Source organism: Toxorhynchites rutilus, chromosome 2 (assembly GCF_029784135.1).
Source record: "Toxorhynchites rutilus septentrionalis strain SRP chromosome 2, ASM2978413v1, whole genome shotgun sequence".
NCBI classification, from domain to species: domain Eukaryota; kingdom Metazoa; phylum Arthropoda; class Insecta; order Diptera; family Culicidae; genus Toxorhynchites; species Toxorhynchites rutilus.
In genome coordinates, this window is record NC_073745.1 from 13640891 (window position 1) to 13654069 (window position 13179).

Below are 13179 nucleotides of genomic sequence, written 5' to 3' on the forward strand. Positions count from 1 at the left end.
TACACACCCACAATTTATGGTACCAGAAATTAAAGCTTTATGTTGTTACATAACTTGGGCCCAATGGGAAGTAGAACCGGAGACCAATGGCGGCCGTAATTTACTGCAAAGTGAGAGCGGGAAAATTAATTTTCACTGCGGAACAGGCAACTGACAGCGTGTCGTAAAGAACGAGCTTTCCCTCCGGAAGGATGTGAAATAGATCCCAGCCGTGGAATGGGGGACAATAATTCGTGACACTAGCTTTTTTGTGTTGCTGTCAGAAACTGCTTTGGTCACATATTTTATTCTGCTCGGGAAAATCGGATCTTGCATAAGGCACCCCATTTGGGTAATTTTTAAAGACGAGCTTCGAGTTATTATTTTTCAGTCGTGTTTTATTCATAATCGTAGGGAACAACTCGATGCTCGATTTCGAATCGCTCAAACAAGCCATTATTAACCATATAAATAACTTTGATGTCAAGCGCTCTCATTCAATCACATTTTTGCACTATTATTTATGCCCTACCTCTTCCAATAAGCGCATTAGTTCGCGTCGTCCATCAAACGAATGCCAGTTAGCGGCTGGCCGGCGCAAACCAGCGTTTCATCCGATTCCTGGAACGCCGATCCACTCCATTTTGAATAATTTATGAAATTGATTGATTTATTAACTATAAAAATTCATTTGACTGTCAGTTTTATTAGTTCAGCCCGCGCATCGCTGCGCTTCCAAATTTCCCGCCGGATCGTGTCCGAATGATTTCGGGAGGGATTCGCGTTCTCATTCCTCATTCTATTTTATGACTCCTCTTTGACTCCACGCGGTTCATTCGATTCCGGTACAGTTCGGTGGGTCATGTCGAGGCAGATACGCAGACCGACCTGCTGTGTGTCCACACAAAAGGGCAGACAGACCTTGTGGTGCGATTTGGAAGTAGCTTTAAATTGGACGTTCGTCACCAGACTGGAAAAAAGTGGTGAACCCATCCATCCCGGCATCCCATTCGCATCTAGAGAGCGAGCGAGCCTCAACAGCACGGTTGGGAAGCGGAGGGAAGGAGGGAAGCAGAGCACAAATATGATTTATTAACATTCTGCATAATGTTTACGATTTAAATGATGCCGAACATGTTGGGTTCTACGGGCGCGAGTTTGGCATATTTCTCGTTTTCGTGATGTTGCGATTCCATCCTAGGCGAATGATTTGGTGTTTGATGTTGGAATTCTTTTTTTTGTGCTTCTCATCTTGCTCGTTTGTGGATCTCTGCTTTTTGCTGCTTTTTGCTGCTTCCTTCTAGTTGGGTCGCAAAAAAAAAGTGTCGAGTAAATGGGGTGTCAGAAAGGGTGTTTTAAGTGGATCTTCAGAGCGGCAGCAGCAGCAGCAGCTTGGTAGCTTTATGGATGATGATTTTGACATTTGTAGCTTTGCATTAACTAGGAGTTTTATGATAAACTCGTAAAAAACAATTTGCAATGGTCGATTCATGATGATGTTGGAGGAAGTTTATTGTGGGAAATAATGGAAACGCCGTAGGCAGAATAATGGAGTTGAAAATTTGGACATTTCGGTGGTTTGACAAGCAATTCAGGTTTGAATCAAATATTTGCTACTGGTCTATGACTCACCCTGAATTTTGTTTTATTCAAATTGCTTCTACACTGATGTGAATTTTTTATCAAACTGGGTTATGGGAAATACTTTATATGATCCTTTATAGGTGCATTTATATATTTTTTTTTATTGTTTTTTATTTAAATTTTATTACTTATAAGTAGTTACCATAGAAAAATCTGGACTATAAGTTTCCGTTTTTTCAACCATTTTTGACGTGGGACTACGTCTAACCGGAGTATATGGGGGGTAAAATGAAAACCTAAACACAGAACATGCAGGAAAAAAACAAGAAGTGGATTAAATCTGTGATATAACCGCGAGGTAGACGTAGGACTACCTTCGGCTCGGTAATCATCTATTTGAAATTGCATCTGAATCTATTCTTAATACATGATACATGATTCATTTTTGTTTTCGTGAGAATAACACGAGATTTTTCATGATCACTCCATACGCAGAATAGGAACTGAGGGCGCCATTTCACGGTGAAAACAAAATAAAGTCTATACCTTGCATAAAACTCATTTCGTTTTTATCGTGATGTGACAATTTTTCATGACTGTTCCATGCAAAAGCAGAACAGAAACTGATGCTATTGGATTGCATCACGGGAACACCAAGCCGAATGCGTAAATGGGTGCGAATATTCCTTCGCTCGGACGCATTCACACGCAAACAATTTTTCATGACTGTTTCATGCGAAAGCAGAACAGAAACTGAAGCGAGTGAAAGTACTCACGCCCGCTATGGTTTCCCAAACACTAATGTAAGCGAGCAAAACAAATCACAGCTTACATGTATTCGCTATGACGCTTTTGGCGTAGGATTACGTCTTTCGGGAACATATTGGGGTACAAATTGAAAATCGAAAATCGAGCGCACCGTGAAAATTGTTCAATTTCAAATGCTTATTGCTCAGTCATTTCATGATGGATTGATGAAATTTTTGCGTCAATCAATTTCGGCACTCCATAACAATTTTTTACATTGAATAAAATAATATATGTCATGAGACTAACTATCGAACAATTGAAAAATCTCAACCCCTATCCAAAAAGAAATACCCACCTCTGATTGGTCGAAATTGACGACACATGCGGCGGGTCCCTAACAGAGACATCAAAACCAAGCTGCCTGGGGGAAATCGGCATTGCAGATACATGAAAGAAGGGGGACTTTTATCCCCACCGACATGTATTCCCTAACAGAGATTTCAAATCCAAGGTGTCTGGGGGAAATCAGCATGCAAATACCCTCGTGATCGATAGTTTAACTAAAGACGCGCAAAAAAGGATAGTGCTCATTGTAACTAGTATGGACATCGCTGATTGCATACGTGCTGACGAATAAGTTGGGAGCGATGAACGAGTGTGTTTTTGTTATTTTCGTTCCAATAAGAATCTTTCGATGGGTTGATTGAAGAATGATATTTCAATGGACTGAATAGAACTTATGCTTGATAAAATATAAATAAAATTTAAATTTGGAACTTTTATGTTGGTTGCTTCGTAAAATTTTTCTATCAATGACCGATCATGTATTGTGGAACTTTTAGCACAACTGTAAGTGTAAAATTGTATATGGTAGCTATTGTGTTAACATGACTTGAAATATGAAACGATTTTTTCCCCCAAGGAAAGTTCATGCGACGAACAAAATTGAAAAAATGAAGGAGTATTCAAAAAAGTGATTTTACATATGCACATATGCTCATACTTAAAATTCGCATTGAGGTATGTAGCATCGTGTTCCGTTGGGTTTAAAGCAAAAAGGAAATGGGTTGAATAAACATTCAGAAAATAAAAAATTATAAATGAAATTACCTTTTCCACTTCAAATATATTTTCTCTATACTAAAGTAACAGTTTTTTTCTGGTGAGAAAACTTGTGTTCGATGATGATAATTATCTTATATTACATTGATGAGTTTTTTTTCCTTATTTCACCCATACATAACACAGGAGCCATCTCGTCCAGGACCACAGAGGGCGGCTTTGGTACGTGATACGCACCATCTAATGACTATTCACCATCCTTCTATCATTGTCACTCGGTTATGGACACTGGTGGAGTGAACCAACAATACCTAACAACCAGACAAAACAGAGCCAAATCATTATCGTAGAGTTTAACAATGTTATTATTCAAACATATCCAAAATCAGCATGCAGTAGACAGCCTAACGGAATCCTACGTCAACGATGCGGTCGTGTCTTGGACACAACACTCCTGTGACTTTTTCCAGGTGCCTAGATTTTGCGTCCGTGTTCGGGAACACATTGCGATCAACAATCATCATCAATGAGCTAGATTGTTATGTATAGCTTGTTTTCCAAGCAATTTTTCAGCTATTGAAACGATTTTTTTGGACCAATAAGTGACAATCATATAACTCGTTGACATTTTATCTTTCGAATGAAGTGATAACTATACCACTCCATTCATGCGGTAGAGAGATATTAACGTTCAAAACCTTAGACTCCAGCGTCACTCTCTCGTTTTCGAAACTTTTAACTTACACCCCGGTACAGAAATGAACGACGAAAAGACGCAGTCCTACGTCAAAATGAAAGATTCCAAATGCTTATAACTGGAACATTTCTTACTGAATCGGAAAGATGTTTGCATCAATTGATACGGAATATTTCTATGCTTCTATCGCAATTAATAAAATGTTATTTTTCATTAGATAAACAATTGAATAACTGTGAAATGTCAAGCGTTATCTAAACGCTCTAACTGCCTAGTTTTGATTGGCCCGATTTACGGTTTCCCGAACACAGACTATGATGAAGAAAAACACTATGCCATTGCTCGAGTGTTGCCTTAAAAGGAGACTATTTAGGATTAGGCAATCTTAGAGTTAAGATTTCGCACTGCACATAGAAGATGCATCCCGTAGATCAGAGTTTATTTCGCACAGAGTAGAGTAGATATTGCACACAAGGAAATTTCCTTCGCACGGTAGTAGTTAAAAAAAAAAGTTATACAAAATCAACGTACCTGCGGGAATCCGCTTAACAAATATACATGCAAGTAGGGGGTATTTTTGTTTCAACCGAGCTGTGTTTCCCTAACACGGACTTCTAATAAATGTACCTGGGGTAATCCGCTTTGCAAATACATGAAAGTCGGGGGCATTTTTGTTCCAGTTGAAATGTGTTTCTCTAACACAGACGTCAAATCCATGAAGCGTGGGGAAATTGGCATTGCAAATACATGCAAGTCGGGGGCATTTTTGTTCCGGTTGAAATGTGTTTCCCCAACTCAGACTTCAGAACAAAGGTGTTGGGGAAATTGGCATTGCAAATTCATGCAAGTCGGGGGCATTTTTGTTCCGACTGAAATTTGTTTTCTTAACACAGATTTCAAATCCAAGGAGCGTGGTGAAATTGGCATTGCAAATACATGTAAGTCGGGAGCATTTTTGTTCAGACCGAAATGTGTTTCCCTAACACAGACTTCATATCCATGGAGCGTGGGAGAATTGGCATTGCAAGTCGGGGGAATTTTTGTTCCGGTTGAAATGTGTTTACCTATTACAGACTTCTTAACGAAGATGTTTGAGGAACTCGGAATTGCAAATAAATGTAAATCGGGGCATTTTTGTTCCGACTGAAATGTGTTTACCTATCACAGATTTCTAAACGAAGATGTCTGAGGAACTCGGAATTGCAAATACATGTCAATCGGGGCCTTTTTTCCGATTGAAATGTGTTTGTCTAACACAGACTTCAAAAAAATTCTTCAAAAAATATCAAAATATTACTTTTTTTGGCTTTCGTGTCCCGTTTTGACGTGGGACTACGTCTAACCGGAGTATATGGGGGGTAAAATGAAAACCTCAACACAGAACATGCAGGAAAAAATGAAAGATTCCGAATGCTTATAACTCGAACATTTCTTACTGGATCGGAAAGATATTTGCATCAATTGATAGGGAATATTTCTACGCTTCTATCGCAATTAATTAAATGTTATTTTTCATGAGATAAACAATTGAATAACTGTAAAATGTTAACCGTTATCTAAACGCCCTTACTGCCTCATTTTGATTGGCCCGATCTACGGTTTCCCTAACACAGCCATCAAAACCAAGCAGCCTCGGGGAAATCGGCATTGCAAATACGTGAAAGTATGGGGGCTTTTGTTCTCACCGAAATATGTTCCCTAACACAGACTTCAAAACCAAGCAGCGTTGAAGAGATCGGCATTGCAAATACATGAAAGTCGGGGGTATTTTTGTTCCGACTGAAATGTGTTTCCCTAACACAGACTTTAGAACCAAGGTGTCTGAGGAAATTGGCATTACAAATTCATGCAAGTCGGGGGCATTTTTGTTCCGACTGAAATGTGTTTGCCTAACACAGACTTCAAAACCAAGATGTCAGGGGAAATCGGCTCTGCAAATAAATGCAAACTGCGAGTACTTTTGTACTCGCTTGCCTTTGTGCAAACTAGAATATGTTTTCTTAACACGGTCTTCCGGGGGTACTTCTGCACTCGTATGTTTTTTTTACACTCCGAAAAGTGTTTTCCTAACACGGATTACAAAAGCGGGTACGAATACCATGCTTTGGCTCGGTTATTCAAGCTTGCATTGAAGGATATGCCTTCATATCTTCTGCTCTTTGAATTACTACGTATACCATTTGATGATTAGGCAATATGTTGATAACCAATAGCTGCGATGACACCTATTGATTAAACAATATGCGTTCGACGTACATGTCAAAATCGAAACTGAGTGCCTGAAGTTCATCAAATAAAGCAAATTCGCGATTCGAGAAGTACATACACTTGAGAGATGCAAACATCAGAAGGAAACGTAAAATAAAATAATCATTTGATAATTCTTCCGTTCACATTTTGTCCTCGGCATCATACGAAATGTAAAAGGACTCACTAAAAAAAAAAGAACATAATCTATCACAACGCATGAATTGACCTTATATATAATTATACAATCTTTCTACTCACAAAGCAAATATATTGAATTCAATTGAATTCGGGAATTGTTTCATTCAACCAAAAATTTAATTAATGATTGCTACGCTTAGGTAGTCCCACGTCAACCTTGCGGTTATATCATAGATGTAGCCCACTCATTTTTTATTCCTGAAGTTATTGGTCAGCCTAATCATAAGGAGCCTATTTTCAGATAAAAATCGAATCGAGAACATGTGGCGATTGGTTGTTGATAGTGTGTTTATAAAAAAATATCGAGGGTTATGTTCAAGATACGACCATATTATTGAAATAGGACAGTGAAATTATTTTAATTCAATTCGCTTAATCCTAGGTTATTTCATTTTAGAATGAGATCTATAAATAACTATAACTAAGATTTATAAATAAATAACTCTTTAGTAGAGAGTTTTGATGGTTCTGAAAAGTGTCAATAATTGCATGATTGATCGTTGATTCATTTGGAGAGGGGAGCTGATCGTCTTGCATTTATGGGCGCCATTATCATATTTGATATTATAGTCATAAAAGTTTCTATTGAGTATCTTATTAATGATACAAAACCTCGAACGGTCGCAAATCTGCGTAATAGAGCCATATCTAATTGCAACATATTAGACTGTTATAAAAATTTAGTGATCATTGAAAATTAGGAGTCCCTTCAAATTGGGCATCAATGGATCACTAACATCGTCATCACTAACCAAAATCTCAATGAAATACCTCAAATACACTGAAAATATAAAGTTGCTCTAGGAATGTAAAGTCTATTCAAGTAGGAGAACGAAAATTAAACCAACTTAACATTGGAGCCGCATATATTTGGTTACAAAAGTCTCGATCTATTTCGCACTTCCTTTATTCTTTTTTTTAAATATATAATATTTGCAGAGGCATAAGTGTGCTCCCGTGGCCGAGTGGTTAGCGTCAAACCTAACATGCCGGGGGTTTGGGTTCGATTCCCGTTCTGGTCGGGGAAATTTTTCTTCAAAGAAATTTCCTCTGACTTGCACTGTGGTCACGCGTATTCTAGAGCTTGCCACTCAGAATGCATTCAAGGCGTGTTATTTGGCATAGAAATCTCAACTAAGTATTAATGAAAATGACGCAAGTAATACTACGTTGAGACGGCGTAGTTCCTCTAGGAACGTTAGTGCCATATAAGAAGAAGAAGAAGAAGAGGCATAAGAAACTTCCTCCATGCGACAAGCATTCAAATTAAATTGCTTCGTTCCTATCTACATACGTACTGCTGTGCTTATCATGTTGGACACCCACCTACGACAACCTTTTAACTACTGCCATTTTACCACTTAGTACCAATTAAGCATTCAATTCGATTCAATTAAACGTATTTTTATCCGTTGATACGGTACGGTCTGCGGTTGGTACTGCAGCTCTCGCTGGCGATTGTTTTCGAACATTGCATTCCGATGCCGATGTTCAGAACGTGGCATCGCGGCAATGCCAGATAAACTGAGCCCATTCATCAAATCCGTCTCCCGATTCGTGTGCTGTCCGTGATTCAGATCGAACATGAGCTATTCTTCAGTGGGCACACCCAAAATCCAATTTTAGTTTTCGGATGAAATACAACACTCACATGAATCATCAAATCTCGTTTCGGATCTGTTCGGCATTTCGGGTTTCATTTGAATGGCAAACAGTTGAAAACACACAACCGAGCAAAAAGTTCTATTATAATAACAACATACATTTAGTGGTTGAAATAAGCACTAATGAACAATTGTAATTAAGGACGATCATTCAAGGACGATCATCTTCATTCCGGTACTCCACATCTTATCAAGTCCGTAACAAACGAGAATTCCGAAACTATTCACATATAGGGGAAATCAGGGTAAAACCGACACCCTAAGGATTTCCACGTGTTTCCAGGACAGAACTTCTCTTCGACTATTAGTGAACCATTCTACAGTATCTGATGATAATTTTTTGAGTAGTACTCGAGTTTTGATTGAATACAAAAATTGATGTTTTCAGGTGAAATAAATGGGAGTGCGGGCGAGATCGACATCTTTAGAGAAACCAATGTAAATTTGTTATAAAAATTCCTAAGTATAACGGGGCTGTCTATATACTATTTGGAAGCTTTAAGAGGGGAGAGGGGGATAGTTGCAAATGGTATGTAATTGGATTGCTCAGATTTTGAATAGTAAAAAAGCAAACAAGTTCAATTACAATTGAATCCCACAGCTCTCTCCGCTGATGTGTTCTTAGGTTTGCGAAACGAATGTCCAGAAATCTCAGCCCGCGCTTATGTTTATACCCCAGCTTGGGTGAGCATCCACGGGAGATGTGCAGATGAGCGTTGAAGCTCTACCAGGTTTTGACGTAGGACTACGTCTTTCATTTCTGTACCAAGGTGTAAGTTCAAAGTTTCGATAACGAGAGAGTGACGCTAGACTGCAAGGTTTTGAACGGTAATACCTCTTTACAGGCTGAATGGAGTGGTATAATAATCACTTCATCCGAAAGATACAATGTCAACGAACTATATGATTGTCACTTATTGGTCCAAAAAAACGTTTCAATAGCTGAAAAATTGCTTTGAAAGCAAGCTATTGAAATCAGAACAATCTAGCTCAACGATGATGATTGGTGATCGCAATGTGTTCCCGAACACGGACGCAAAATCTAGGCACCTGGAGAAACCGTCATAGCGAATACCTGCAAGTAGTGATTTCTTTTGCTCGCTTGCATTAGTGTTTGGGAAACCATAGCAGACACATGTAAGGCTTAAGTACTTTTACTCGCATCAGTTTCTGTTCTGCTTTCGCATAGAACAATCATGAAAAAATGTTTGCGTGTGAATGCGTCCGAGTGAAGGAATATTCGCACCCATTTACGCATTCGACTTGGGGTCCCCTTGATACAATGCAATAGCACCAGTTTCTGTTCTGCTTTCGCATGGAACAGTCATGAAAAATCATCACATCACGATAAAAACGAAATGAATTTCATGCAAGGTTATATAGACTTTATTTCGTTTCCACCGTGAGATGGCGCCTTCAGTTTCTATTCTGCGCATGGAGTGATCATGAAAAATCTCATGTTATTCTCACGAAAACAAAAATGAATCATGTACCAAACATCTTCAGTTGCTTTTACAAGGCTACTCAAATTCCATCGGTTCGTTTCGGGACCACCAACAAGCTCGAAAGAGTTGAATTTTATGTTAATAACAATTTCATACTTCTACTCATCCACCCACACACTAACAAGAAAAACTTTTGGGCAACCTTTCAAAATACTCATTCATTAAGAATTGATTCAGATGCAATTTCAAATAAATGATTACCGCGCCAACGGTATTCGTACGTTTACCTTGCGGTTATATCACAGATATAACCTACTTTTACTGTTTATCATTCCAGCTCTGTCGTTTTGTCTTCCAAACATAACATGCGGCATCTACAAAAAGTAAGGACACGTTTTTGCTGTCAATGGAACACAAACCCTAGTGTCAGTTTTACCCTGACTGAAAGTGTCGGTGTTACCCCGAACAGACTCGAGATTGCAACAAAACCACCTACCGTCTCACAAAATTCATTGAACAATGATCTAAGATGACTTGGGCTAGCGAGTTTTCCAAAATTTTCCTACAAAAACACTCAAATTCCACTAACGAAATCTTACACGGCCTAACTCCTGTTTACTGACCGATTCTGTTTTGTTATTTGTTATAACAGCAAAGCGACTTCTGCAGCTGTAGGGTGACTCGAATCGTAAGAAATGACAGGTGTGTACAGGAAACATCAGAAAATTTGCAAAAAATTGCTTCTAACTGGAAAAACCAGGGGGTGTCGGTTGTACCCTGATTTCCCCTATCTTTCAACGACACTGTTTGGATGCACTTTCGAAACAGAAGAACCGAGGGCACTGAAGACCCCAATGCCCGGACGGGCTTGTTCGATTTTTTTTTTGTTTTGTTTTGTTTTGTTTTGCTTTAAACTATGCTGAAAATGTGTTCGCATCGATCATTGGGTACACTGAAGCTAGCTGCCGCATATACTCGCGAGAAAAAATAACGTGGAGCCAGTATTCCTCAATGATACTTGCTCGAATATTATGCAGACAGCTAAAAATGGTTTTCGTTCAAGTACTTCTTTAAATTTATAGATCCATTCGTAAATGATGGAACGAACTTGAGAAACACAGAAATCTGGGGTGACATTGCCCATTTCGAAACGAATGATTTTTGTTCGTTTCGACCACTTTGATTTAGTTTTGTTTTACGAACCCAAAAATTTTACATTTCTCTACAAGACAAATTTTACTTTAAATCTAGTACACTGAAAATATTAACCTATAAAAGATACATAATACTAAAACCAAATCGATTTGAGTTTGAATTTTCTCGAAACGAGTTACTGGTTTCGAAATGCGCAATGGCACCCCTGCTTGCCAAGAAGGATGGGCGAAAAAAAATTGGCAACAATATGTGAAGTATATTTCAAAACTGCTCATGTGTTATCGCTGATCTCTGATGTAATTAGCCTTTTTTTTCTCTATTATAGTGACTTTCAACACATTTCGGCTGGTTCGTCACTTTTACTTCCATCTTTTTGGAAGAATGTCGGGAGTGAGAATTGAACTCGTGATCTCTGCGTGAGAGGCATGGATGTTACCACTGCGCCAGATCGCCTCCACCCCCAACTCTGTAATTAATTAGCCTAAGTTGTTGCTCTATCTCTGATCACAAAAGGTAGTCCATCTAATCACGTTTAAATTTATCAGCAGTGCACAACCAATGTGTACAACAGGTCACAGTCAAACGGAATAATTTATGTTTTGTTTGTCAGTGTCCAGTTGCTCGGTTCGTTTACTTGCAATGAACCTGTCACAGCTTCCGCCAGAGATAAGCTAGCAGCATAAAGGGTGCAGAGAAAGAAAAAAAACTCCACCCATGAGCCAGCCAAAGGAGACCTCCCGACCGACACCGGAACGAACTTTGGTTTTGGCAAACAAATGCCACCGGAATGATCAACGAGGCGTACCAAGGTTAGGTAAACTAAATACACAACAAACGCCGGTGATGCTGCTGCTGTTGTGCTGTTTGCGGTGGACCAGTGTATGAAGCAAAATATCCCCACCACTGTTGAAGGGTGGGGATGGGAGCGGATATGTTAGTAAGAGAAGGTAAGGTTCCAACCAAGGAAAAAAAATAGTGCTTAGGTTGAATCCTCCAAGAGCACAAACGGTGGAACGTTTTACGAAGGATTAGGAGCAAACTGCAGAATGGTCGTCCAAATATTTGACTTAGGTTATGCACAGTCTGCCAGAAATCTCGAAAAACGAGAGCAGTGCAAAGGTTAACCGACGGTTTGGTTCTGGACAGTTGCGGTGCTAATGGCGAGAGATTGACGGAAACGTGCAGTAATGAAGTGCAAGAAACTGTGACATTAGCTAGCTTCGGTTTTAATCAATTCAATTATCTGATCCTGTAGATAAGTTATAGTGTTGATGTACTGGAAATTCGTTTGTGTTATATGTGATCGAACACTCATTAATATAAATGAATTTGTCGTAATACACGTTCCAAAAGTTATATTCTGTTTGAATTCGCTGCAATTGATTTGGAAAATTCAAACTTTTGACTCAGGACAACGTTTTTGATTTCTATATTAGGGGGTCACTCTACGAAATTGAAAATGAGGCATGTAACGATTTATCAAGGGATTTCAAACCGTATATTACGCAAAATCGTTATTGCGATAAATGTTTTGTTGTATATCATTAAAAAATTATACAGCAAGTTTTTTTTTGTTTAAAACATGAACAGTAAATATAGTGAGCAAAGTAAACTACATTTACATTCACTTTTAAAATGGGCAAGTATTTCGATTTTACTAGCCACTCTTTTTCCGAGCAATATTTTTGCCTACAATTCGGACGTTAGCTCACAATGTGAGTCGATGCGTCTTATGAGTTATTATCCATAGGCCGATAATAGGCATTTACAGGTAGCAGAATCATTGAAGGGATGATCTTGGAGATAATCTTGAATGATTTTACTCTAGTTTCCCTGACGATTTGACGAGAGCCTGGATCAAAAGGTTAAACATTGATAGAGATTTTATTAGATTAATGTTTTAGTTGTTGTCCAATCTATTCGTGCTCAATTCACGTTTTTGTCGTGTAGGTCTTGGTACTAACTATTAATAGAGCATGTTATTATGTAATGTAAAAATGCAATTAAAGAATTTAACTGACTGCTGATTTAGATGTCCTAAAAGGTATACTCACCATGGTTACCATATCTACAGAATAATCTGTATTCATACTGATTTTTTGAAATTTTTTGAAACCAAGAATCTGTAGATACAGGTTACAGATTTTTTTGGTTTTCATACAGACTCACAGATTTTTCATAATAACTATTCAATATTAGTTATGGCTTGATCTCAATAATATTTTTTCCCAACTCACCAATTTTATTTACATAGCATTCGTATCAGTATGAATGAGAGTCATTTTGGCAATCATATGTAGCGTGTAGTACAGCTATCTCATGTTGAAAAGATGTAGAAGTCTACGTCATCGACTAGTTTTACAATAAATAAATAACACTGTTTATCCTTTTCCTA

The 13179-nt window shown here is 38.4% G+C and overlaps 1 protein-coding gene across 4 annotated transcripts in view; it reads left to right on the forward strand.

Moving 5' to 3' along the window:
• The window catches only part of LOC129764696 (toll-like receptor 6), a 221672-nt gene that overhangs the window by 108322 nt on the left and 100171 nt on the right, over window positions 1–13179 (forward strand). Inside the window, exon 2 of one of the 4 annotated variants that reach the window (XM_055764052.1) lies at window positions 3562–3597. The exons of the other annotated variants lie outside the window; for them this stretch is intronic. The gene's annotated coding sequence lies outside the window, so the exon portion shown is untranslated. The remainder of the gene's footprint in view (window positions 1–3561; window positions 3598–13179) is intronic. 4 annotated transcript variants of the gene reach the window in all.